The sequence below is a fragment of the Anopheles funestus genome, chromosome 3RL (genome assembly GCF_943734845.2).
Source record: "Anopheles funestus chromosome 3RL, idAnoFuneDA-416_04, whole genome shotgun sequence".
NCBI lineage: Eukaryota > Metazoa > Arthropoda > Insecta > Diptera > Culicidae > Anopheles > Anopheles funestus.
Genome location: NC_064599.1, coordinates 37,495,536 through 37,522,091, shown reverse-complemented (window position 1 = coordinate 37,522,091; position 26,556 = coordinate 37,495,536). Strand labels below are relative to the sequence as shown.

Sequence of the window (26,556 nt, the reverse complement as noted above, 5' to 3'; positions counted from 1 at the left end):
CTTCTCCGCACGAAGCAAAGCTAATGAGAGCTTAAACGGTTCTCTGCGGTCGGATGGTGATGATACAATCGTCCATATCCTTTAGCAAACTGACCAAAAATGGTCCATCCCATTTATGCATTCCCATCCGGGGGGACGTTGACGACGACAACGACAACACACTGATGCACGGTTCGTTCTTGTTGTGGCACTTTTTACTGGTCCCATTTCCCTGAAAAACAGAAAAAGCTGTACGACATTGCTAGAATTCTTGTGGCTTTGTGGTGCTTTCGTGTTTTTGTGCACTCATATTCCTGTCTCCGTGTGTGTGTGTAAGCATCCTGTTTGTGTGATGATAGCATTTAAAAGCACATTTGCTTGTCTTTTTTGGTTGTTGCATGTAGGTATGTGCTTCTCTATTTTCTTCTCCACACGCCAACTCTAGATATCTCTCCCATGCTAAGCACAGACTTGCCTTCTTTGCTATCCTGGTTTAAGAATTGTCTACCATTTCTCGAAACGTTCCACAGTGCTGGAAACATTCGGGAACCCAATCTTCGATTTGGACTGCCAGTGGAAACGAAAGCTTCCGGTGTGTAGGATGCTAGGCTAGGTTCGTTGGAGCACTTCTGCTCCTTGTTTATGGTCCCTGTGCGACGTGTAGAAAATTGTCTTGTACACATGAGAGAATTTGCTCCCGGACTCCCGAACAAACTTTGCAAATGAAACGAAAGTGAACGACAATGACAAACACACTCGTGTGAGTTTGGTTTTTACTTCACCACACCAATACCCTTCTTCTGTTTCTTCATTCTCCTCACCCTTTGAGGTAGGAAGAAAGACGATCCAAAAAGTGTGCAGCAGTTTGAGTTTGTCACTGTACGAGATGGATCAAAGGAAGGAAGGATCGATGCCGGGTGGCGTGCAAGCAGTGGAATGGCAAGGCAAAAGCAAGGGTTTATGGTTCATTTCTACCAGCAACTGAACCACACCACAACTATTTGCTGCTAGTTCTATGCCATTAAAGTAAAAAGCGCCCAATACAAATGTTATTAAAAGTCCTTTCCCGCCGAGCCTGTGTAAGACGGTGTGATAGCAGCCGAAAGCTTCCGTTTGTGTTGTACCGTTTTCATGAAGAACCAAATAAAAAAACAACAAAAAGGAGAGAAAATTTAACTTTCCTAACCACCCGGTCCCATAACAATTGCGACAATTGCATCTCTGTTGTGCAGTCACTAAAGATGCAACTGGGAGCAAATTAAAGTACCCACAAGCCGTGCCGTTTGGTGCCATAAGCTTTCGTGTTGCTGTTTACGGTGGTAAAAAGAGATCAAAGTAAGATCAGGACAGTTAAATGATCTTTTAATTCAATCGCGATTGTTGCTTCTCGCTTTTTTATTGAAAGCATATTTAAATATTTAAATGAATGCAAAATTGTACGAATATAAAAAGTTCGATCAATTTAATTTAATTAAAATCCTTAATTATTTACAAACTATTGCTATTTTAGGAAATATTGAGCTCTTTGACATTATTCCCAGGTTATTTTAAAAACTAATCGATTAGATGAAAAATCTCGATATATTTGGAAATATACAGTATTTTTCTGTAAGGTTCTAGATTGATAGATTATTTAAATAATTAGCTATTTAAAATGATTGAATTTTAATTTTGGCCAAGTATGCCCAAATTTTAAAGAGGCAACCGAAAGCGACCTGTGATACAATTTAAAGAGTTCCTGTACGCAGTACAATCATGCTTCAAATAACAATTACTCTCAAGCTGCAGATAGCTTCCGAATCACCCATGTTATTTACTTTTGGCAATCGAAACACATTATACACAATTACGTCGGAATGCTAAATATGTTGTCTCATTGGATGCCATACTGCTTTCAATATATGAAGTCTTTTGTAGCATCGTTCTAATCGTCAGAAAAATGAATGGTAAAACATCTCCTCGTTGAGCGTTGTTCGCGAGCGTTGGGTATAGTGACATTCTACTAAATGCGTCCACCCTTAGCGGCGAAACGTTTGTGTTTGAATGTAAGGGAAAATAATTTACGAAATAAATCAGTTGGAACAAGTTATTAGTACCTTCTGCTTCGCGATACGTTCGCATCGCAGGCACATGACTGGTAACACAGAAACACACACCCTCACCGATATCCGCTTCCATTCATTTGACTCCCCTTGGTTTGGCTTTGAGCGAGCTGGAAATTGGAATTTCTTATTGGACATGCTGGCAAAATCCAAATAAATAGCTACCCCCAATGAGTAACGGTTTCAATATTTCCGGATTGAGCAGGTTCAGTGGAATTTTTCGTTTTTCGCCGATGCTTAATTTGTTTGCTCCTAAAAATGGGTGATGTTGTTAGTGTATTGTTTCCTTCTTTCTTCAACCAAACAAACAAAAAAAAACACATTTTATGTTTTCTCTTTTACTTATGTTTCCCTATGGCACAATTTTCCTACCAACCGCTACAGTAATTACGCAGTACCACTCAACCTCTCGAAGTCGAAAAGCCCTACAAACGGAGCAGAAATTAGAACAGCATCCATATTTCATCTTGATTCACATCACTCTGTTTTGCCGGGGAAAGGTAGTTGCTACCAGGGGTGGTGGGTCGCGTATTCCTGTGACCGGTGGAATGCGTAACTAATGGGTGGCAAATGTCGCCAGAACGTGCATCAACTCAGATGTAGTACAACGATGACAGGATCGGTACAATCTTGGATCGCTTTCGCTTCACGGTTGGGTGGACCGTTTAACCAATAATTTACCTTCCCGCTAATCATCGCAAAACGGACACAATGCTCGTCCCTGAAATCCCTTCGCATTGCGTACTGGATGGGTGGTCATTTACCTTTCGCGAAATCGAAACCACATTCCTCACTGGAGCACGGTGGCTGGTGGTCGTACCTTTCCGCGAATCAGAGAGACGCCCACTGGGAGTGCGCGCACCATAAGTCAATGCCAGAACGGCTGGTGGTCGTCAATAAATAATCACAGCTTGATTTCAATTACCTTTACCTATCATTATTTATGTTATTAATATGTTGATAATTTATATCATCACCTCCCGCTGTGCGAGAGTCGGCCGTTTCAGTCGACCGTCATCGTATAGCATTAGCAGCGGGAGCTTACATTCGATTTCGAAACCAAAAACGATTCGGTCTGTTGTATCCTGTGTGTTTTCACTGTAGGCCATGTATGTTTACCGGTTATTAGACTATTTGAGCGGCTTTTTTTTTGTGTGTGTGCTAAGGGTCAAACAGGTGAACCAATCTTATTTTTCTTCCTCTACTTGGTACTTAGAATTCCGTGTTTTCTTATTGCAGCACGGTGAGAAAATTGATTACGGCTTTTTTCCCTCCCGGTACGCTACATGCATGTACCGAAGTTTGCCAATGTCCTCGTCGGTGTGCGATTGAAATTGTGGTCGAGCTAAATCGGTAGAAAATTTATTGTTTGCGTGTTTGTTGGGCTTTTTTCCTCCCCTGCCGATGATTTTTCCTTACGAACATAAATCGCACGGTAGGAAACATTTATGTTGGTGCCTATTTTATTGTTGCTTTTCAATGTTGGCGTAATTATCAATACAGGATTGGTCGGTTTGTTAGACGCGTTTTGGTAAGACAAGAATTATTTCTTCGAATATCCCACAATACGAAACGTGATATAAATAAGCAATGACAATTGACAATTGTTCGCCCCGTAAAAAAATCGAAAATTATATTTATTACATTTTCTCAATAAATGTCGCCTTGCGAAACAAGAAATACCTAATATTCTAACGAGTATTTCTAAAAACAGTCACATATCGAAAATCTGATTACAGATTGACGTGAACAAATTGCTTGTGTTATTTTCTTCGGGAGTTATATTCTTAAACTTAGTTGCTTTTTGTTTTATAGTCAAAATTTTTTTAGTGGAAATTTTTAGTGAAAATTTTTATCTCAACCTAAGCCGTAATCCTTCAGAACATTAATTAAACTTTTCGTTATCCTGCACAAAAACTACCAGGTGTAGGTATATTATTATAAATTCTTTATAAATTTTGTATTTTAATAATCTTTTTCACAATGTCAGTGTGTGCCATTAAAAGCGTCATTTTCTTAGATTTTACACATTTAAAATATATTTGCATTTAAATTTTTATCTATTGTAAAAGTTAAATAATTTGTTTATCTCATTAATATATGTTAATATTTTTAAAACACAGCATACAAATCTGTTTGAGATTGTGTTCTAGGAAAAAGACAAAACGTTATAAATTATATTTAATTTAATTTTGATTTTATTATTATTAATGTAATCTTTAAATTACATTTAATAATTTAAGTAAATCTTTTAAATATTGTTTTACTTTTGATTTTATTAATCATAACTTTATTCTAGGAAGATTTTTAGTTTCGTGCATGCAAAAAAACATAGTCTAGAAAACGTACTACCGGAAAGTGAAATCTTCTAAGAACTAGTGATGCTTGTTCTACCATCGAAAGCAAAACGAGTTAAAGGCGGATCCTGTTGTTTTGGGGTGTTGTTGCAGGAAATTGCGTTTGGCCAGTAAAACCAGGAAGATGAAGTTGAAATGAATCATTTTTAATGGTCGGTCTCGGGCAGTTGTGGCAATATATCCACCATCGGTACGGGATTGACGGGCCGTGGACCATTATTTCCACCACTATCCGTAACCCGCCGTTCCGGACCACTACTGGACAAGGTTCGTTTCGTTACAGAATTTAGATGACAGAATTATTGTTCTCACCGATATTTTATTTCCCTGCACAACGGCAAAGGGAAAAACACTACCCAACGTGAAATGTTGGAAACGGTCGAACGGACGGACGGGGGAAAGAGGGAACCATCATTTAGTATGGCGTGGCGTGTGGAGCGTTTCCCGAACAGGTCACGCATTTTGTGTCATATTTTAATTAATCATCAAACATGTCACATCCAGATGGAAATGCTACTGACGTGCTATCCGGGGTCGAGCGTTCCAACCATGCCGTCTCCTGTTCCACACTTCCTTCCATAAGAGTGGTTGTTGGTGGTTTTGAAACAGTGTGCACTGTGTTTGTGTGTGAATGTGATGCTTTTTTCTTCTTCTTCTCACTCACCAGAAACAGAACATTATTCTGTTTTTTTTCTATACATTGATGGGTTGTGGCGATATCTTTTGCCTTTTCTTTGGGTGCAACGTACTGGGCAGGGTTGCGTCGAGGGTACGACATTTTATCCATCTCGCTTATCGGTGTTTGCGTGCACAGACATTATTCTGTGCTGGGCAGTTTTGCGAAGGTGTCACCATTTATTGCGACCGTTTTACAATTTATCGGTGACCAATATTGACGACGAACCACTCAATGTAGATGACATTAGGATGATAAATGGGTGCATTTGCACTTATGGAACGTTGCATGCGATGTAGAAGATACAAACAAAAAACTACAAAACTGATTGCTGCTGGATCGATTGTAATAAATTTAATTTAAATGACGGGCAGTATAGCGGGCAGCATGAACGATGTCGAAACAATCAACGGTGATAAGCGCTGATTGTGTCAAAATGGATTTAGATTAAAACGTTGCATTGTCCAATTTAAGCTTCCGCTTCTGATCAACGTAGCTTTTAAAGCTTTTTCTTTATAGCTCTGCAATTTAATTAATTCTAAATGTCGTATTACAAGGAAAAAAAATATATTAAGCCACTCAAATAAGCCGTATCTGATGGGTAAGATTATTTTAGGAACAATCAAACTAAATGATGTAAGCCCACAGTAGACAAACACTTTGCGTTATTACCCATTTACAAACAGAGACGATGTTCAACACACCCGAAGGTCAAACAGAAAAATGTGTTCTGGATGATTACAGCTCCCAGTAGTGCCACTCTTTTGTTGGCACTTGACAGCTGGTACAGAGTCCGACCGACCGATAGCAAACAAAAAGCATTAGCCAGCTGTACACACACAGCTACAGAGCGCATTGCAACACCGATTGAACTGGGAGGATCATTTTTCAAAATCAAATCAAAATTGATTGAAGTCATGGCTTTCCGTTTTGCCAGAAAACGGGCAGAAGAAGTAAGGTGAAGGGATGGATAAGAATTTCCTTCCAATACCCACGCGCAAACCTTTGTCGATTGAACGAAGCACAAAAAACGACACACACTCACACTTTCTGCCGAAGAATCGAAAAAGAGCTTTCGAGCCAAATCGTAAGCTCGTTGCATTATGAACGAAACCGGATAAAGCGACCGGTTGTGGGTGAGAGTTTTGGCACAATCTGTATCCGGCATGTTCTGTCTGGATGAGATGTTCTGAATGGTAAACGAAGGAAGTAGTGGAGTCTCTATCTCTCACTCTTTCTAGGTGTAACATTTTGGTAGGGATTTATCTCCTTCCTTATCACTCGCAGCAAGTTGCTCCTCTCGTATCCAAAAGTTGCGAGTGACTTTTTGGGTGATTTTCATACGCCAGCAACTGAAACTCTTAGGACCATTATTGATGGTAAAGAAACCCAAGGAAGAGGGAGAGAAAAAAACACCACTGCACAACATATGGCATTTCGGGTGGGTGTGATCCATTCGCCCCTTCCCTCTTGTTCCCTTTCATCATTCCCACCGTAACTTACCGTTCACGTTGGCCAGGTTCCTGTTTTTCTTTTGTCGTGAAAAATGCCTGAAACCGGGTAGGATGGCAAGATTGGGTGTTGGAGCTTGCACTTTGGAAAACATTTATCTTATTCGACAGATTTTGTGGTGGAGATGGGATGAGATGCGAACCGACACCGATCGCACCCCGAAGTCCCCCCCTCGGGTGTGACGGGTCGTGATTGGAGAGTGTTTTAAAGTCAGCACGAGGATGGGGATGGTAATATGGATATTCACCCAACGGTTGCCCTTGTTTTTGTGCTTCCCGTCAGAACAGTCAAATTCACATGAAAATGCATGGCTGCTGCCGTTCCCAGCTGTCTACTGGTGACCTTTTTTCTTTTGTTTTTATTTTTTTGGGGTGGTTCGTCAAAGATTTTTGTTTAATGTGTGGCTAACATTTCATGCCTTGTGTGTGTGTGTTTTTTTTGCCGAAGTGGTGCCAAATTGATGATGATGAAATAAAATATGACGGGCGGGGTTGACTCACAGGAGATGGATCGATGGGTTAATAGATGGATGGTTAATATGTTTTGATGTGCCACTGGCAAAACACCAGTTTTTCTTCATCGCACGTTGTATAGCTGGAAGAATTTAAGTAAAAAAGAAATATTTACATGTCAAGTGAAAATGTTTTATGTTCTCTCACGAATAAACAGATGAGCAAAACACGCTCATTTTCCTTTTCTTTTTCTATAATTTCTATTTTTTGGTAAATTTATTTTTAAACTAAAGGTTTTATATATATTTTATTCTACAATCATTTTTTAAAACTACATAAAAATATTTAAAAGCACAAAGAATACGCTCATCTCTATGTAACAATACATAAATTAAACACATTTTAAAATATTTTTATTGTTGTCTTATATTATTGTCAACAAAGGCGTAAACATTTATGTTTCTAACTAATACCATTCATTTTAAATCGATGAATATCTGTTTTATAGTCAACAACCAATAAATATTGAATCCAATTTAACTGGTCTTCTTCTTTTCTAATTATATTCCAAAATGTGATTTAAAAAATCAGGCTTGGAAATGAATAGATGAAATTATCTTCTTAAAACATTTTTTTTAATACGATTCCTCAAGTCGAAACGCAAGTGGGTTTTCACACCAAAAAAAAAGACCTGTTTAATAGATCATATTTGTTGATTTGCATTTATTTTACGCTCTAGAAAATTTTTATTTTTATTTTTTTTACCTTATTTGTTAAAACAGTAATATAAATTTTACCCGTTAAATCTGTTATTTAAATGCCTTTTTAAAAATTCACAGAAATGATCATTTTCCGATTAAGAGTATGTACGTTTGCTCTATAATAATTGCATTTCAACACTTTTTACCTTTCTAGCAGGTTCAGGCGATAACCTGCATTACAAAGGAAAACCCACCTTGCTGTTTTCTGCAATCGAATCTACTTCACCGTTTGCCATCATTAGTGAAATGCATCGCAAAACACCCACGCTTAACATGCATAAATACAAGGTGTTGTTATGGACGTATTTTGTTAAGAGGGTGAAAATCTCCATGTACTAACACGCATGAATTGTGAACTAAGCATCCTCCGGTACACTTCCCCGTACCACGGAAGTAAAAAACCCAAAACAGATTTTGTATTCAACTTCAGCATCGCTTACCTTTATCATACTGGAAAAAAGGTTTAAAAAAAGTGCACACGATTTGTGCAAAAGCGTGAGTTTTGCTAAGGCAAGCATTATTCAAATTTTTACCCTGCGTTAAACCATCCCATACCCCCATCGGGTAACACGAATACGACGATGGGTTTTGCAACGATAAATCGCACGGGTTAGTGAGACTTGCCTCCTGTGCTCGTATGCCCCAGCTTCCCCTAGGGTTGACTTAAAATTATTGCCGTTTTGTTGAGCCTGGTTGCAAAGAGAGCTGAGTGTCTGATTATACGATACATCGTTTGCACTAGCATTCAAGATGCATCGCTCCTATATCACCGCTTCAGCAGCCACTGACTGCATCAAATCACGGGTTCCACCCTTCGTCCTTTTTTTTTTGCTCACAAGCACAAAAACGCAGTCGGATAAACACATGAGATGTATGTACACATGCTGTGTGTAGTTGCACTTGCAAGAGAACAACGCATGAGCTTGCACATCGCACATCGAGTGTACGACATTATCCGACTTCTTTCCCATCGAAGCGATAAAGGCGAGAGAAAGGCAAAATGTAAAAGCAAACCGGATGTAAGAACAGAACCATGAAACGAAAAAGGAACCTTCCCCACCCCACACACAGGGATCCATTCACAAAACCTCCATTCCCATAATGCTAAATGTGCCCATTGTCCAAACGGAATCTCGTGCCGGTGCCCTAGCAAGGACGATGCTGCCATTGCCTGCCAGGCCAGGCACACACTCTAATGATAATCATTTGTCGTCAACGTGATTATTATGCTGGTAGTACTACGATCGTGCTTCCGGAGTACGGCCTTTCCCCCTATCCCCTGTCGGTGTGCGCCTGTATTTATGTGTTTCGCACTAAGTTTGGGCTTTTTCTGACATGCACAAGTTCCTAACCCGACAATGACTTCCGACGGCTGTTAGTTGTTCGGTGAAAAACGCCGGCCGTTTTGTTGTGCTTAAATTACGCGTGTTGCAAGAGCATTTGGGTGTGGATAAAGATTGTGTTTTTTTGTTTGTTTGCATGTGTGTAATCTTTACAAAGGATGGAAAAGGCATTACTGACAATTGACAACAACAACAAAAAACATTATGTTGAACATTATGTTGAGTGTGATTGTATGCAAAACATTCTTAATCCATGCTGTCAGCAAGCAGTGGAATCAATTTTTAAATGCCGACTGGAAGGTGTATGTTTTAGTTTATTTTACAATCTCTTACATCATCGTTGGTATATTTTATTATTCCTGTCAGGAGCACGCCAGCGTGTTCGTATTGAAGAGGATACTACAAATAATCTCGCGCAAAGCAACTGTGTTTCAACTTTTATTTTGAACAAAACTTTCCACCGATTTCGGTTCAACTTCAGCCTGGGGCCGGCTGTACTTGCAGCTCGTCACGGTGGCCTCCGAACCCGACAACCATAATTCATCCTAATTGGGCAATGTATATTCCAGTGTCATACCGAAAAACCAGTTTCCGTTTTTCCAAATACCACGGCACCGTAACATTGCCGGTACTCGGTCCGGTATCTGTATCGGAAAAGTTTCCAGCATGTTTCCTACATGTCACCTGGCTGTATGGAATATATATATATTTTTTCCCCCAAGCCCAGCAAACGAAAAAGGATCGTTCGGGTGGCTTTATAACGGAGAAAACACACGGGGAGAGCACCCATTTTGGGCTAGTGAATGGCATTAATGTGTGTCCATTTTTGCACACGTATAGAGCGTTCAGATCCTACCATTAGCCCGGTTCAGGACGGTCAGCTCAAGGTTGTGGGAGTTTCGTCCGTAACAAAACGAATGGATTGCAACAAAACTTTGCACACTTTGTACCAATCTGCTAACGACGACGACGATAGTGGTGGATCCGGGATTAATATCCCGCCACCAAGCAAAACCTATTGCCCGAAACTTCTGACCGGGTGACGCATTGTCTCGGTCTGATGTTCATCGCAACAAAATACTACCCAACCGTTCAACCATCATATATCCTCTGCTGGCGGGCTCGTTAATGTAATTTAGAAACATTTTTATAAGATTAAATTTCATCATAATTTATGCTTTTGCCAAACGCGTGTGTTTCGTTCTGCTCGCGGATTGGTCTCGAGGATATTTCGCTGACTGGAGCTTATTTTTACCACGAAACCGAAAAACATTCCCATTCCGAAACGAGTTCTTTAGCAACATTTTTCTTCCCATTTGCCTTTCTTTTTTTTTTATTTTCGTACCAGTACGACACGTGCACATGTTTGTGTGATTGTTACCGCCGCGTGGTATACCGCTCTTTGTGTAAGTTTTTGCCGGTTGTGGGTCACCGAACCGTTGCAAGATTTATGCGCACGGGTAGAACATTCCTACCGTGGAAAATGTACCGGAAAACGATGATACTTCCATTCCGTCTCGTGGTTCCTTGTGGTTCTCAGGTACGGAATGGAGGGCAGCTACTGAGCGACACTTGCTCTAATATGATTATGAAGGATGCAAAGGTACAATGGGAATTATTGAACACAAAATGGTGGCCTGGACTGGAATGGTACTCAACTAAATGTAACCAGATGTGACTGGGTTATTAATCCTGTCGATACAGTACGATGAGACAAGCGAGAGTGTTATAGAATAAAGTACGAAAGACTTCAATTGATAGTAGGACGGAAACTTATTTGCTTTAATAACATTTTTTTCTATTTCCTTTCATTTCAGGTGAGTTTTCAATAATGCACACAGCACAAAAAGCAACTTCTCGAGGTAAACTCTCTAATTAAAATATGTTAAAATCATAATAAATACAAAATAATTGATTGGAGTAACACTACTCAATTACAAAAAAAGTTACGAGCATTTAAAAATCATAATCTGGAAAGGATAATCACATTAACCTTTCCTTCTAAACCAATTTATGTGGCTTTCCTTTGCTTCAAAAGTCAGGATTTACTTTTGACAACTCAAATCTACTGCTAACAATGAAACGTTCGACTTAACGTGGTTCTTTATTGCCTCGAGGTAACTAATTTTCAGCTTCAGCAATATCAATTTCAATCAATTGAAGCGAACGAAAACCATGACTATCCAGCCATATTCGACCTGAAACCCGTCGGTAATAACATGTGCTGCCGAAAGCATCTCTTTGGAGCATGCTTAAGACGTTTTTTTTGTTGTATTTACCTCACCCTCACAAAGGATGCGAAAGCTGCTGGCTTAATTAACGAAACGAAGATATATTCTAATCAGCTTTCCACCGCTGCGTCCCTTTTTTTATTCATACATGCTTGTGTGCTTGCATTCATCCTTTTTGCCATACATCAGCCATCTATTCAGCTTTTGTAAGAAGATTTCATCACTTACTGCGTACTGGGACGGGTCGAGGGTTTCCAGCGAAAGGAAACACGCCGGCACTTAAGAATTAATTTCTCCAAGATGCTGCTGGTTGTACACACGGCAAAGTTTGATTGACGAAACACACCGTACAGCGCAGGGTGACCAACTGAATGTGCAAACAGACACGTCTTCGCCAGTGCGCTACTACACCGGTCGATCTTAGATAATGGAAGTTGGCTGGGAAGATTTCCCGACAACAACAAAAAAAATTTAATAGGATGCCAACGATTGTCATACTCTTCGTTCAGGTGATGAGAAAGCATCCGTCTCTCGGTGTGAGAAGAAAGGAAAACACATCTCGCAAAGGAGCCAAACTTGAGATTTGTCTTTCGACTTTACACCTTCTTTTGCCCCATGATCTGTTTGTGTTTCGGCTGCGTTTTCCACCCACCGTGCGTCATAATCGCTCCAAACGCTTTTCACGCACACGAAGACGAAACAGGCGAATTTCGGACCGAATAATCTTCATCCGTACTTGTGTCGTACGGTAAACAAAAATCAAAGTTAAAAAAGATGTTCGCAAATAAAACATATCCATTTCGGTGCTGTATAACACAAGGGGGTGGAAACGATTTTTGTTCATTCTTCCCATTTCTTACCCCTCATACAATCTTGCACTAATTACATCGACTGTTCACTTTAATCTGATTCGTTTCCGCGCAACACAAATACACCGACAAACAAACAGTGATGCTGCTAGAAAAATTAACCATATCCTTACCATTTGATGTAGGCCTTTCTTCTTAATTGTCTTTTTTCTCTTTCGAAGAATTTTAACCCTGAAAAGCTTCCTTTTTTGCCTTATCTTTACTATCTCGGAATGGGAATTCTTTTACAAAAGAGGAGGAAAACCCCTTGCACGCCTAAACTCAACTTCGAGTGAGACGAGGCGCAAAGGAATGTTTATCCTTGCTTTTATGCATTGTTCAAGCATCCATTTTTGCGACGCTTTTCACCACCGACTCCGGCACCGGTTGACAAATGGAAGCGGCGTGATTATTTTTTCATGCACCAGGACAATTTTGTTGCTCTTTCAGCTCGCAGGCAAAAGATCGTAGAAAGATGATTCGCCTTATTCACTTGTTTTTTTTTTCTCTCTTTCTACTACCGAGAAACAGAGTCTTTGTGTTTGGCTCTCTGTAAATCCGCTTCCAATATGCGAAAGTTTTTTGCCAACCAGTTATGAAGGATAGCGCTGGCCGTACGTTGCCAGGTAGTGCATGCGGAGCAAACGAAATATACTTCTGCCCCTGGTACCGAATGCACACACTACTCTTTTCACTGTGAAGCACTCCCTACATGTACCAACAGGCCTTCCATTGTTGGTGGATCCATTAGTCCAATGAAAACTTTTACCTTCCGACAGTGATGCGGCAGCTGAAGGAAGGAAGAGTGTAGACTGAGGTTTGTGCTGCACGTTTTTTTGAATGTTTTTCTTATTTATTGTACATCCATCTCGTCACTATTTGATGTCAGTTGAAACCGAACTTCAAGGTATGCAAGCAGATTTATACCTTGTAACGATTGCACTACCCCTAGATACCTAAGAAAATATATAACAGAAAAGAAGAGAAAAAGTAATCTCAACGGTATGAAAAAACAAAACATTCTTTACCATAAATGACTCATCAAATAGGATAAGTGTATTAAAACGTAGACAAAAACATGCAGCAACTTACATGGAAGTTCGCGAAGTGTCATGGCGATAAAAATAAGTAAATATCTCAAAAAAGGAGCAAACAATTTTGACAAGTCATTTTTATGGGCCGACTTCACTCTATTTTCGGTCCCGTGTGAATGGTGGAAGCTCCCAAAGGTCTATAGGAGAATAGAAAAAAGAAGGAATATCGGCAAAAAAAGAGATCCCTTTTAATTACATTCGACCGAAAATATGATGATGGGAAATTAATGAACAGTTTGCCTGTTGTTATCTGTAACATCGTTTGGATCGCTGTTTGGGGTAGCAAGAGACTTAAGCTTCAAAAGTGTAAAGCATGTTGAAGATGATACAAAGTTTATCAGTTGATACGAAAATAAAAAATCATGACTCATTGTAGATTTGTGCTGGTAAAGGTTTTTTTTTATTTTCGATCTTATTTTGCAATGATTTGGTGATATTTTGATTCTATCATTTGATTAAAGTTATTTGTGTTTTTTTTAACTCTTTATATTTTTTTGTCTCGTTTAATAATTGTTTTCGTTTAATTTATAAATTAAAATTATTTTTCGTTCCTTTTAACACGTTTTTAAGTTTTTTTTTAACTGTATCAGCAGATCTTTTGTTTTTGTTTTAAGAAACATTCAAATTTGTCTCTCTTTCTTGCATAAACTTACATTGAAATCATACAAATATGCTTGTTATTTTATTTTTTTATTAAACTTTATTCTTTCAACAACATTTCATAAATGATTCCAACATATTGTATATTAAACATATTGTATATTGATTTTATTAAAATATGTTTTCAAAAAACAAACGAGCGCAAACAAATTTTACTGTACAATTATGTGCAACTTTTAAACTGAAATAATTTTAAATTTTATTCTCCCCTCAAAAAAGGCACCGATTAATCTGCCATTACCAGCGCTTCAGTTTTCCCATGTTTGCCATTTCCAAACGTTCGTCCCAAAAACGGCACTCAGGATCAATTGACAGCAATATGTCAACCTGGCAGTGAAAGCATCCGAGACAGACAGAGAGAGAGAGAGAGAGAGAGAGAGAGAGAGAGAGAGAGAGAGAGAGAAAGATGGTGAGATTTTGGTCTCACCTCAAACCATTCGACATGAAAATGAAAACAATCCAACCCCGCACGAAAACGTCCGTGTCAGAGACAGATGAAATGACGAATGTACGCAGTTTTCTCGTTTGTTTGTTTTTGTTTTCATTTTCTTGTCCCACGGTTTCCCTCCCTCCGTACCAACCAGACCACTTGCCAACAGGCCAGGCAATGGCAACTGTGCATCTCCACCACCGTGTGGTGTTGGAGAAATATTGGTGAAATCAATTTATCAACCGGAAGCTGGTTGAATTGAATTTTAAATTCAGATTCACCTAAAGTGTACCCAGACCCCGTTGACAGCAGTGTGCGAATGTGCAATAAGCTACTCCACAACATCAACATACTATTTCGCACCGAACGGGAATGGATGAGTAAGTCGGTGTTGTGGGTTTTTTGCGCTGTGAATGTCTTCCTACAACTTCAGCGAGTAAAGGGAAGCTTGCAAATGTTTGCTAAATTGCAATCGCCTTCGATTGCGTCGTCGGGCACGATGCTCATGACTCGCGGCCGGGAGAAAAAGATTGATGTACACATCAATATTCGTTCGACGGGTGTTTGAGTTGAGTAGGGATGAGTGTGGCTTTTTTTCCTCCCCTTGGCAACTTCTATTTGTTTACTGTTGTTTTGAACTCAGATCCGCGTTGACTTTCACAGCACACATCAATGTGTGTAATACTGATGAAAAGTAACAAAAAAAAAAAACGCTTTCAAGATTCACTTCCTTCCATGCCATTGGAGAAACATTAAACAGAGGACGGATTGGTTGCTCGATTTGCATTCCATACGAATACGTCACCCCGTGCATTCGTACAGTACCGGCACGTCGTTCCGTTTGGATCGTGCCTTGTGCTTATGTGTGCATTCCTCTGCAAAACTGCAAGTCGTAGCGACTGACGATTGACCGTTTCCTATTTCATCGGTCGGTGTTTTACGTCCCAGGATCATGTTGTTCTGCGTGGTGTTTCCGCGTAGCTTTTGTTTGCTTCTGGGCAAAAACCCCTGCACCTGGGCAGTGTCATACGAGGATGAAACAGTACGCCCGTTACTGGAGAAGAACTGCGCTGTTGTTGACGATGATGATGATGATGATACTTGCAAGTTTCGATTGGTTTTAACCCCGCAAGCTATCAGGCAACATCAACGCCTTTTCCGAAAGTCTCGTAAGTCTCCATCCGTCTGCGTAATGCCTGTCAGGAAAATCGTTTACGTACGTGCGCCCTTCACAGTTCATCATGGTGCCTGGCGCTGGCAACGATTGTTTCCAATCGTGTGTTGTTTCACAAGCACCGTTTCAAACCCCTTTGAGGATGGTTTTTGGACATCGAAGACATTCCTGCGGACTTGCACGTCGACATTCCAGCTAGCTGCATACGGTCCCGTACATCGGAATGCAATTGCGAAACGTTCGACGGATGGGACGTGCTTCTGCGGAGTCGCCCAAATCGTAGTTCGCGATCCTTCAAGCTACACATCTGTCAACGGTGGATATGTTACCCTGTGCATCGCTTAAGGAATGTGCTTGTCACGCTGATGAACGATAAATCATCGGCAAAAGTGTTCATTTTAGGTGCTGAGCTTCACCGAGATGAGTTTACTGGTCGTTCGATGACAGATGCAAAATTGACATCGGTCGGTGATGCCTGGTGAGGGATTGAAAATCTTACCAAAAACAGTAATACGTAGACGTGTCGGCATCGTAAGACAGATCGTGTCAAATCGGTGGTCAACGTTTTGTGCGGTGACATCAAACGGGAAACGGTGAGTTGATGATCACGGTGCGCTCGAGAGAAGATCTACATTTCGGTGCATCTCCACTTAAAAGCTGTTTTGTACCTGACAAGACCACTGAGGGTGGCATGGAATCACAGGTTATAAATGTTAACCAGTTTGCTCATATGTAGTGTTAAATGCATGTTTCGGTTCGAAAGTTTACTGTTCGGATAGTAATCAACTTGATTGTTTAGGTACTTTCATAAGCAATGACACTAAACTAAACCGATGCGAATGTACATTCGTTTTTTGCCGCACGGCTTAGTTGTGGGTACATTAATATATAACAGCCGCAGTTAGATTCATCCTTTTAATCCGGCCGCATATCCTGCAGGAAATCAACTCCCTTAAACCCGTTTCAGATTTTGTGTCCCGAAAATCCCTGCCCCAGAAACCCGGAATGCCCTGAACGCCACACCGAACGGACACTGATTGACAGCTTGATTGACTGGCTGGCTGATTGATGTTTACTGAGCAACCACATATTTTCCAACCGGAAACTTATCGCTCTATGACATGGAGGCGATTTTGGGGATTTTTTTTCCTCTTTTTTTCTGTGTGTGTGTGTGTGTCCTTCCGTACTCTTAACCGTGATCACCACCCTGCTGTGAGATGTGATCGATGGTGGAAAAGAATTCGACAGCTGAATAAAAGCATGATGTAACACTAACACGAGGTGTTTCTTATCTTTCCCTTTTGCCGTACATGCCCCCCTTTACGGGGCATGGTGGCTTGAGCTCTTACGAACTATTACTCAGCAAACCATTAGGTACGAACTTAAACTGTCAAACTCTCTTGACGTTATGTTTTCTTGTTCGATCCCGTGACATTACCATCGGCACAATGGAGCACAAGTAGGAGATTTGTGTAGTTTGAGTACTTTTTTTTCACTGCCTCAATTTGACAAGAATGAAGATGTACCACACTTTGACAAACTTTTCACTTCCAGCGCAGGTGAAGTTTGGGAGAGGGGGGAGCATTTTTTGTGTGGATTGTTGTGCTTTCTGGTATTTCTGAATTTATCATGAGCTGTGCCGCAGCCGTATTTTCCAAGCGAGAGGATATTTTCGCCACCGCAATCTGATCCAAAGAAGAGCAAATAAATTGGAAACAAATTTATTTTTAGCTACTCTTTTACTTGGCCATTGACTTCTGAATTTTTGGATCGTACAAACAAACATCTAAATATGCGTGACCGGGAGATGAAGCACGTGTTTCATTAAATTTTTCCGATCGAACGGTTCATCACTGTTATTGGCCAGATGTAGCTTCTGTTGATTGGAAAGTGAGAAATTGTTTGAAACTGATATACAATATAAGGATTTTAATCTAAAACCAAACCAAATTTTAACAATACCGACTGGGAGAAAAACAAATTGCAAGCAAAATTTTGCATTTCGCGTAAAACATCACTCGTTAATTGGGCACATACCATTGGCCGTTCGCTTCCCACGGAACGGCTTAGCTAAAGTGTCGGTCAGCGCTTCCCAGGCAATTCATCCAACTAACGAGCCGTTTAAAGCACACAACCTCAAACTCCATCATCCATTACTGGTTTCGAGCGACCGGTTCGAGATGCATGGGGAAAGATCTTACGACATGGCACAACCATCCAAAGAGGCTACCAAGGAACCGCGACAGATGTCGGCAATGACATTTTAATGCTCTTACTTCTCGTTAGCTTTTCCACCCCGGACACCATTACCCAATGCATCCCGTTTGCAGTGTCGTGAGTGCGGAAAAAGGAACCGTTTTGAATTTTTTGTCCCTACCTCCAACGGTTTCAACGGTGGCGGCAGTCTTTCTTTCCGGGACGGATTTCTAAAAGTGTGCGCACAGCAAACTTTCTCGCGTCTCGCTTTCTGGCGTGTAGGTGCTCTTAACGCTCGCCAAAATGAATGGTACTTGTTTGTGCTGTGCAAAGCACTCGCCTGGCTGGTGTGCCACCGGTGGCGCTGATGCTGTGCTGCACGAATGTTGTCGAGTAACGGGGCAAAAATATTTCCACGAATTTGCCGTTTTGGACGCGCGCCACTGTTGGTCTTTCTGCTGGCTCAGGAAATTTCTTCACGTTCCCGCACAAGTGTGCGCATGCTGCTGCTTATGTTGCCCGGTGGCCACCCCGTCACCCGGCTGCTACTGGTGCTAGCGCTGAACTTTGACTCAAACTGTCATTTGACGGATGCCCCAACTACTCGAGCGTTTCAATGGTGCGGCAAGTGATGGCGGAGCCATAAACCCCTCACCGATCCCGCGGGTCGGTCGGTACCGCGCAAGCATGAAATTATGACTACATCTGACTACCTTTCGTTCGCTTCATAAAGTAGTCGCGGCGTGGAAAAGCATAAATCTCCAAAAAATAACTACACCGAGAAGAAAACTCGAAACCGTCGCACCACCGTTTTGAGAAAATTGCACAGCATCTTAATTGTACACTTGCCTGCTTCTGTCCTGTTTTTTTTATTTTTTTTGTTTTTGCTGTTGCTAAGTTGAAAAAGTAAAATCTTTTCCCCATGTTTCGGTCTTTCGGTAAAGTGTCCCCTTCGTGGTTGCTTGCCATTTCGACGGACTGTTGTTTCACCAAAATTGCAGCGCTAAAATATTTACCACATCAACTTCCACTTCAGTCGACTCCTCGCATACGCTCTACCATTTCCACTGTCACTGGCTTACAGCGCACAAAGCTCAATAAGAAACAGCAAACTTTAACATAATCTTAAAGAACAACAGGAAAATCTGTTACATCAACAGAGGGATTCGTACAGTTGGCAGTCTCGCGTAGCATTTAGTCTCCCGAGGTGGCTGTTGATGGGAAGATGAACAAGAAAGGACATAAATAGAATAAAAGAATCTGCAACAGAAGAAATTGTAATATTTCATTTTATAGCAAGCAATGTTTGGCGAAAAATGAAACAAGTCTTTTATCAGGGCGAAAGTCTTGTTAATTGATGTGATCTAATTATTCGACGCTTGTAAATTTCAATAACGAAAAAATCCTTACTCCCATAAGAATCTCGTCGTACCACAAATCGTAAAGGAAATTATTATGAAAAAAGTTAAATAATAAGGAGTTCATCGAAATTTCAATCATAAAACATAAAATCCCTACCGAGTTCTATAAAACGGACAAAGCTTGCAATCAAATTTGAAAATTCTCAAATTATCTTACCTATTTAGATCAATTTTCAGCCGGGTTTAAGATACAGCACGTGACAAATGTTATCCTATTTGATCCATTTTCACGCTCAAATGAAAACAAGAAAAAGATCAACAGAAAAAGGCAAGTTTTATCATAATAGCAGCTCCAAACAAAAAATCCCCAATATTGTGCTGCAACAAAAAAACAAACGAAACCAAATACAGACACACGAAAGAAACCTTCAGTGCAGCACACAGTACAAGATAACACGGGAATGATAATACATCACCGTCATCCAAACACCCAGCACCAAACTCCACCCCACCGATGGGTGAAGGTTGTGGGAAACATATCACTTTTCCCCAGCACTGATGCACATCAATCGCGCTGGAAACTCATCACTCGCGTTTCCTTTCTTGCTCGCTACTTTATTTGTTTCCATTTTTCGTTTATTTTATTTTTTTTTGCTTTTGTTGCCAAACTCCCAGTACCGGCCAGAGATTCCGAACCCACGAGATGTGCGGATTTTAAATGAGCATCATCCATCGCATCATTACGGAAGAGATAGCGTTAGTTATTTTTGTTATTATGAATTTTGAGCACGCTAGACTGAATTTGAACAAAAACCCCCCACGAACGAAGCGCAACGGGAACAAAAGGATGGGTGGCCGACCCAGCTTGATACGGTTGGAATGCGCTCGGCAAAAGTTGCACAATTTAACCAATCGGCTCAGATGGTTTGATGGGGGTTAGGATGGGAGTGTGGGATGAAGGGTGGGAAAGGGATGAGTTGAATGGTGGAACAGACTGAGCATGGGGAATTTTACAGTTTGCCCCATCAGCTGGCAATGAATATGGGTGAGATATCCTTCGCCTTTTAATGGCCACTGTGCCAACGGGAATGTGAAACCTGAAACAAGATGGCTAGGAAGATTGAACGAAACAAGTTCTGACGCGTGTGTGTTTGTGTGTGTGAAAGAGGGAGAGAACCGGTACAGCGGAGCATGTTTTTGTGTGCCGTTGAAAATCTATCCCGACTCGACCTGTACGGGAATGAAAAGATGGACGGTAGATTGTAGATGGATCAAGTTTCAACCATTCGAAAAGTTTTGATGTATCTTTAAACTTAATCCTTTTCAGCATTCGGAGAAGGTGGAGTTGAGGCGTCCTTCATTCACGCAATCGTGTATGTGCGGCGCGCTGTTGGGAACCGAGCCCAGCTAAAGGGGATAGGAAAAACCCGCATGTTTTTTCATCGATTCTTCCCCACGCTAGTCCTAATGCTTTGTATGGGAAATCTTGTTCCCTTCAAACCCCACCACAGCACGCCTGGCACTCATCAGCAACCGAGTACAATACGTTGGACAGATGTATATGCTGAGAAAAAGAGAGTGAAAAGGCAAAGGGAAAGGGAAAACTTTTCAACTCCGCTTTCCGTTCATTGCTCAAGTTCAATGAAATAGATAGCGGACTTTTCAAAGGATTGCCCGAGTTTCCCGAGCGGCCGACAAAACAAACAACTCCCGTAATCATCCGAAACGGACCCCTCACTGTGTCGGCATGGGACTCACCATCAGTTTTGCAAAAACCTTCCCGAAGCACAATTGAGCGAAAGCAATCAATCGAAAATTGCTCCTACTCGAAACCGGGGGAAACCGAGCGAGCATGTTGGGCAGCATTAAACTGCCCTGACTCCCTGACAGACATGGGAGAAATTTATTACACCGTCCATCCATATAAATTGCTCCGGGCACTGTGTGCAGAAAAGCATTAGCTCACCGTGCGGCCATCTTGAAGTCCGGCCTTACCGAAGAACGCGAAGGAATGGAAGGATTATGCTCTAAAGATGGGAGTGCTTAAGGTTTTAATCCTGGTCGTGATAAAATTGTTTTGATTCACCTTCTGCATTGTTTGTGGAAAACACATCGAACCGTTATAATGATATTGTATTGACAAACAAAGATTGTTCATTACAATGATAAGTTTTACTTCGGCACAGACTGCCGTTGGATATCAAAACCGAAATCAAATTATGATCTAGCTACGGATTTTATTTGAAAAAAAATGCCTTGCCTCACTTAAATAATTTCTAGCTATTTTTAGCCGCTCTTTTTGCAAGCCAAAACAAAATCGAAACATAAACTCTTGCCAAAGTGAAACCGTTTTACGTCATTTAACATAACGCCTCGTCGAAGTCGAACGATCATTACTTGGCACTGGAAAGCAGCATGAAAAAAATGGCGAAAAACAAAAACCTACTTCCACCCGCCCTTCCTCCTCCAAACCCCAGCGCACGGAAGTAAATCTTCTTCGACAGCAACGCTACCAGGGCGCGCGCTCCGGAATCGATAGCAAATTTCAGCATCATTTAATTTTAATGATCCAATTTATTTTTTCATCCCCCGCCCTTCCAACAACAGTGCTGCCACTGTTTGTGGCTTTTGCCGGCACCGTTTGCAGGGTTCCCGAACCCAAACCCGAACGAGCGCCACGAAGCTGAAAGATGATATTTCCTGCCCCAGATGGGAAGAGGATTTTTCTTCAATCCAATGGGATGGCTTCTTATGAGTGGTGTTCCTTACCAGCTTACCAGCGGGATGGTCGATTTTTGTGTCTCTTTTCTTTCATTGCAACCAGTTTCCACTTGTCATTGATTTGTTTCTATCTGCCGGCGAAAAGTTCAGCCTTATTGCGTTTACTTGTCGGTCATTACTGTCATCGCGTATGTAGGTAGGAGCGATTCGAAGGTAATTTAAAAATTGATTATCGATGACATTGATGATTTCTGTGACATTGCTGTGAAATGGTTTATTGGGGTTTTCATAAACAATCAGTGGTGGGCTTGAATTTAATGTGCAAATGATTTGAAATAAAAACAGATACAGATACGCGGTAGCGGGTAGCGTTTGAGCAGAAGGTTAAGGAAGGTTGATAGTAGGAGTTAACCATTCAGTTATTAAAGAGAAATTGTTCTTTCAAAATGAATTATAGTTACTGCATTTGTTACATTAATATGATTGTTAGAAAAATATTTAAGAAAGCTTTGATACTCTTTTCGAAATTTTCGACACACGGTTTGTCCGAGGATCGGTAAGATTCATTTGTAGCTGTAGATATGGTTAATTAAAAACAGGAAGGAAAGAACTGTTTTGCCTTCCTACCGAATTAAGACAAATAATAACCAGCAAAATTATTATTAAAAACTACGAAAAACACGAAATTACAGTTCATCTGAATCATCCACGAAATAGATCGATGTTTAATGGAGGCGCCTGGTTGTTTTTAAAATATGAGTTCACGACAAGTCCGAAGGAGAATGGTACGTCATGGAGAAAGCTACAGCAATTTTCATCAACGTCTTTAAGATATAATTTTAACGTATCTTATCCACAAATAAATAAACCTTTAGGAACGAGATAAATAAATGATACTAAAATAACACAATTAATACCCATACATGGTAAATGGAGGCGCCTGGTATTTTATGGATACAGGATAATTCCAGTAGGACCGAAGCTTCATATGTGAGTCTTACTATTTGAAAACAGATACATATAATAAATCAAAACCAGAACAAAGACAAAATAATACTTATATTGTATGAGAAAACAAATATTAGTAAAATTGTTCTCAGAGAACAAATCCGTAAGTTACAACGTGAACCAAGAAAAACTTATCAGACTTTGCAAAAAACACAAGTTACTGTAGTTCTACAATCAAGACAGCGATTATTAACTTAGTCCTTACTTAGAATACTTGATGTATTTATGTTTTATTTCCGTGTGTAATGAGTATTCATTAAAATAATTTTAATGTTTATATTTTAAAACCTATCATAGATAATGATCCTGATTCAGTGAGCCGATAATCAATATTTTTCCTACTCTATGTCATGCCAAGCGCCCCGCACATCGAAACCTTCCACTTTCCAAACGGTGTTTCTCTTCAGTGAAATGAAAAGCAATTTTTATCCCGTTCGACAAACAGCACATAAAAATGGCATTCTCGTGCCACTAAATTTAATGACATTTGCAACACTTTCACCATGAGACAAAGAAAACTGTTTTCCCATAAGTAGTATCCTTGAAGGGGCACCACGGCAAGGAACAGCAACGGACGGAAGAACGCTTTCGAAAGAGAGCGTGCGCCTTCCCTTTTTACTTGCGCCATTTTGCCACATTTCTGTACCCATGTGCGTACCTCAAACGGCCGAGCAGTGTTGTCGATCGGACGTTGCTCGGTGGGATCCGTTTGTCTAAGTGCATAAAAATGCAAAATGCTTTTGTTCTGCACGGTTGAGTTTCATGATTTTTCTCACCATTTTCAAACGGTGAAAAGAATGACAGGAAGAGAGAAAAAAACACATTGCTAGAAGCACCCAGTCCTGGCTAGACAATTGTCTAAAAAGTAGCATGCTATTTTCTCTGTATGTTTGTGTGTGTTTGATTCTTTTTGCTATTCTGTATGCTAGAAACCATTGCATCTTACGCTTCATATTCTCATTCGATTGAAAGCATTTTGCAAGTGATGTGAATGAGTGTTTTTTTTAGTTCTTTTGTATGTATCTGTGTGCATGTTAAAGCCATTGCACAAAATAGGAACGTAGCGAATGATTCTTTTAAATTGTTTGTATTCGAAAAACGGGACCATAGCAAATGGCGACCAAAATGGACCAAATGGTGCTACATATGTACAATAAACCTATGCTTCACTGTGTGCTTGCTTCGGAAACTAACAATTTCCCACTAGCACTGCGCTTCGCTGTGCAAATGTTGGGTTTTGTATTAGAACCAGGCCGTCTGATTCATACGAGTGAGTAGGTGGATCTGCAAAAATGGTTCGCATGAATAAGTAACAAATAAGCGAAAGACCGTGAGACACACGCGCCACCGTAAAACGAAACCATGTCTGTATGTATGTGGAACGTGAATTTAAAAGCCAGAAAGAATCATCACATACGTCGAAATGAAAGCCAGTTGCGTAACGTACCACCAGCGTTCTTCGTGCCTTTCGGGTATTCTTCTGACGTATCCAGACTGGAGTGAAAAAGAGAGAGTGAGAGATAGAGCCCAGGAAGCGCTTACCTTTTCCCCTTACAAGGTGAATAAAGAATGGCGCTTGAAGCACTACCATTCGCGAGACAAACCCCTGTAAAGTGTTGGTTGCAAAGCGCGGAGGCAAAGAATCCTCTAAACATACTTTTTATTGTTGATAAAAGCAATTTTCCTTACACGACAGAGCTAAAAACATGATTCCCATGCTACCAGCAGCAGTTTGAAAGGGTTTTTTTTCCTCTTTGGTTTTGTGCTTGATTTGTTTTTCCCTCTCTTTTTGCTATTTTTCTGTGGTGCTTTCCTTTTCTTCACTACATTTTCTGAACGGGTTTCCGAAAGGCTCTTTCATATTGTGCCTGTTCAACGAATTTCAAAGTGCTCGCATGTGGGGAAGTGTATTCGACATGGTGTTATTTTTTCCTCTTTTCTTTGAAAGATTTGCACAATTTAAGCACGTCGGTGGAAGCTTTCTATAAGCTTCCTTTTGCTGGAGGGGCTGCTTGCTTTGTATGGAGTGTCATTCTGGCTTTTATCTTTTTTGAGTGCAACTTTCACACATTGCAAATAATAATTCTATTACGAAAAGAAAAAAAATGCTAATAGAAAACAGTTCAAATGTTTAACTGGTCGCTTAGGTAGAAACAAAGAAACAGGAAAGTTTATATTTATTTTCAATGTATTGATTTTCGTTTATAGAAAATTTTAAAAATCCTGTCAAATTGTCGAATATTTCCTCTTTAATGAAAGGAAATCACCTTTGTGCGGAATGTAGTATGAAAAGTATGTATCAAAGACTGATCTGTTTTTCTGTAATCATTTTCAATCTTTGAGGACAAACTATTTTTATTAATCCTATTATACGAAAATCAAAAAGCACCTGCACCTGGTCAAGATCTTTGAAATTGTGAGTACGAAATTATGTTCATCTTTCATCATAATTCGCTTATAAGTAATATACTTTATTCCAAGTATCTTATCAACACTACCATTTACTGTTCACTCGTCTATGTTTATCCATTTTCCCAAATCTACCAAAGCCGCTGAAACATAGTTGAATTACCACTTGAAGACCACCATTGCTTTTCCGGCTATAAGGAAAAGGTCACCTTTATTTAAACCACAATCATGATCACCAACCGGCCACCGGGCATCATCATTAACTTCGATCCTATTGAAATGTTCGATCGATCGACAAACAGAACATCCAGCCTGGCAGCAACAAATAAAAGATAAAATCATTCAATTCGTCTCAAATTGTTTCCCGGCTCGTGAGCCACTCGAAGTTTATCCGCGTAATTTACCTAGCCAAAAATATTCCTTTCGCGCCCAAACATAAATGTGTGTAATGAGTGATGGACGGTCCTACCGAAATAGAAGGAATTCCTGATGCAAAAAAGAAAATCGAGAAAGAGAAACAAATCCTACCCGAGTTGAGTTAGGCAAATGAGAAACAAATCAATTCAAGTGCTTTGAAATAAAACTCACACAACCACACACACACATACCCATAACTTCTGGCCTTATTCGGGAGGAACGAGGCTTCGGAGGGAGACCGGAAGAAAGTTGGACGAAAAAAAAGATCGCCCATAACACAACGATGGACCGTTGATGGGCGAAGGAATCATAAATAAAACAAGCGACATAATTTTCCCACTTTTCATTTCACCTTCTGATTCTGATTATTTCAATTCTTGCCTTCACTTTTACACCACCTCCAGCGACTAACTGCGTAGTGGTAAGAGGTTTTTACAAAGAAAAGTATAGAAAACCAACATCATTCTTTCCTGTTCGTTTTCGATGCAATGGGACATAATTTCCCAGCTCCTTCATTCGCCGTTGTAGAGTTTCTATTGTACAGCAAGAAGCACAAGCGTTTTTCCACCGAACGGACGGACGCACGGAAAGTTCCGTTACTTCGTGGCAGCTGCCGTGCCTTTTGCTATCTTAATTTATGCGCTTCCACCTAGCCACTCTGATGCTAATCGGAGGAGTCGAAGAATAAACCAACGCAACACAGAAAAAAGCCGAAACACGTTTAATTAGAGTAAGCTTTTTTCGTGATTCGTTTCCGGTGAAATAATAATCGGATTGTTTCCCGTTGCGTTTTCCCGGTACCAAGTCACCTTCGTGGTGGTGGTT

General features: G+C 40.4%; 1 protein-coding gene across 13 annotated transcripts in view; it reads left to right on the top strand.

The window, feature by feature from the left end:
• LOC125767667 (RNA-binding protein Musashi homolog Rbp6) overlaps positions 1-26,556 on the top strand; it is a 594,718-nt gene that overhangs the window by 530,508 nt on the left and 37,654 nt on the right. The window lies entirely within an intron of this gene.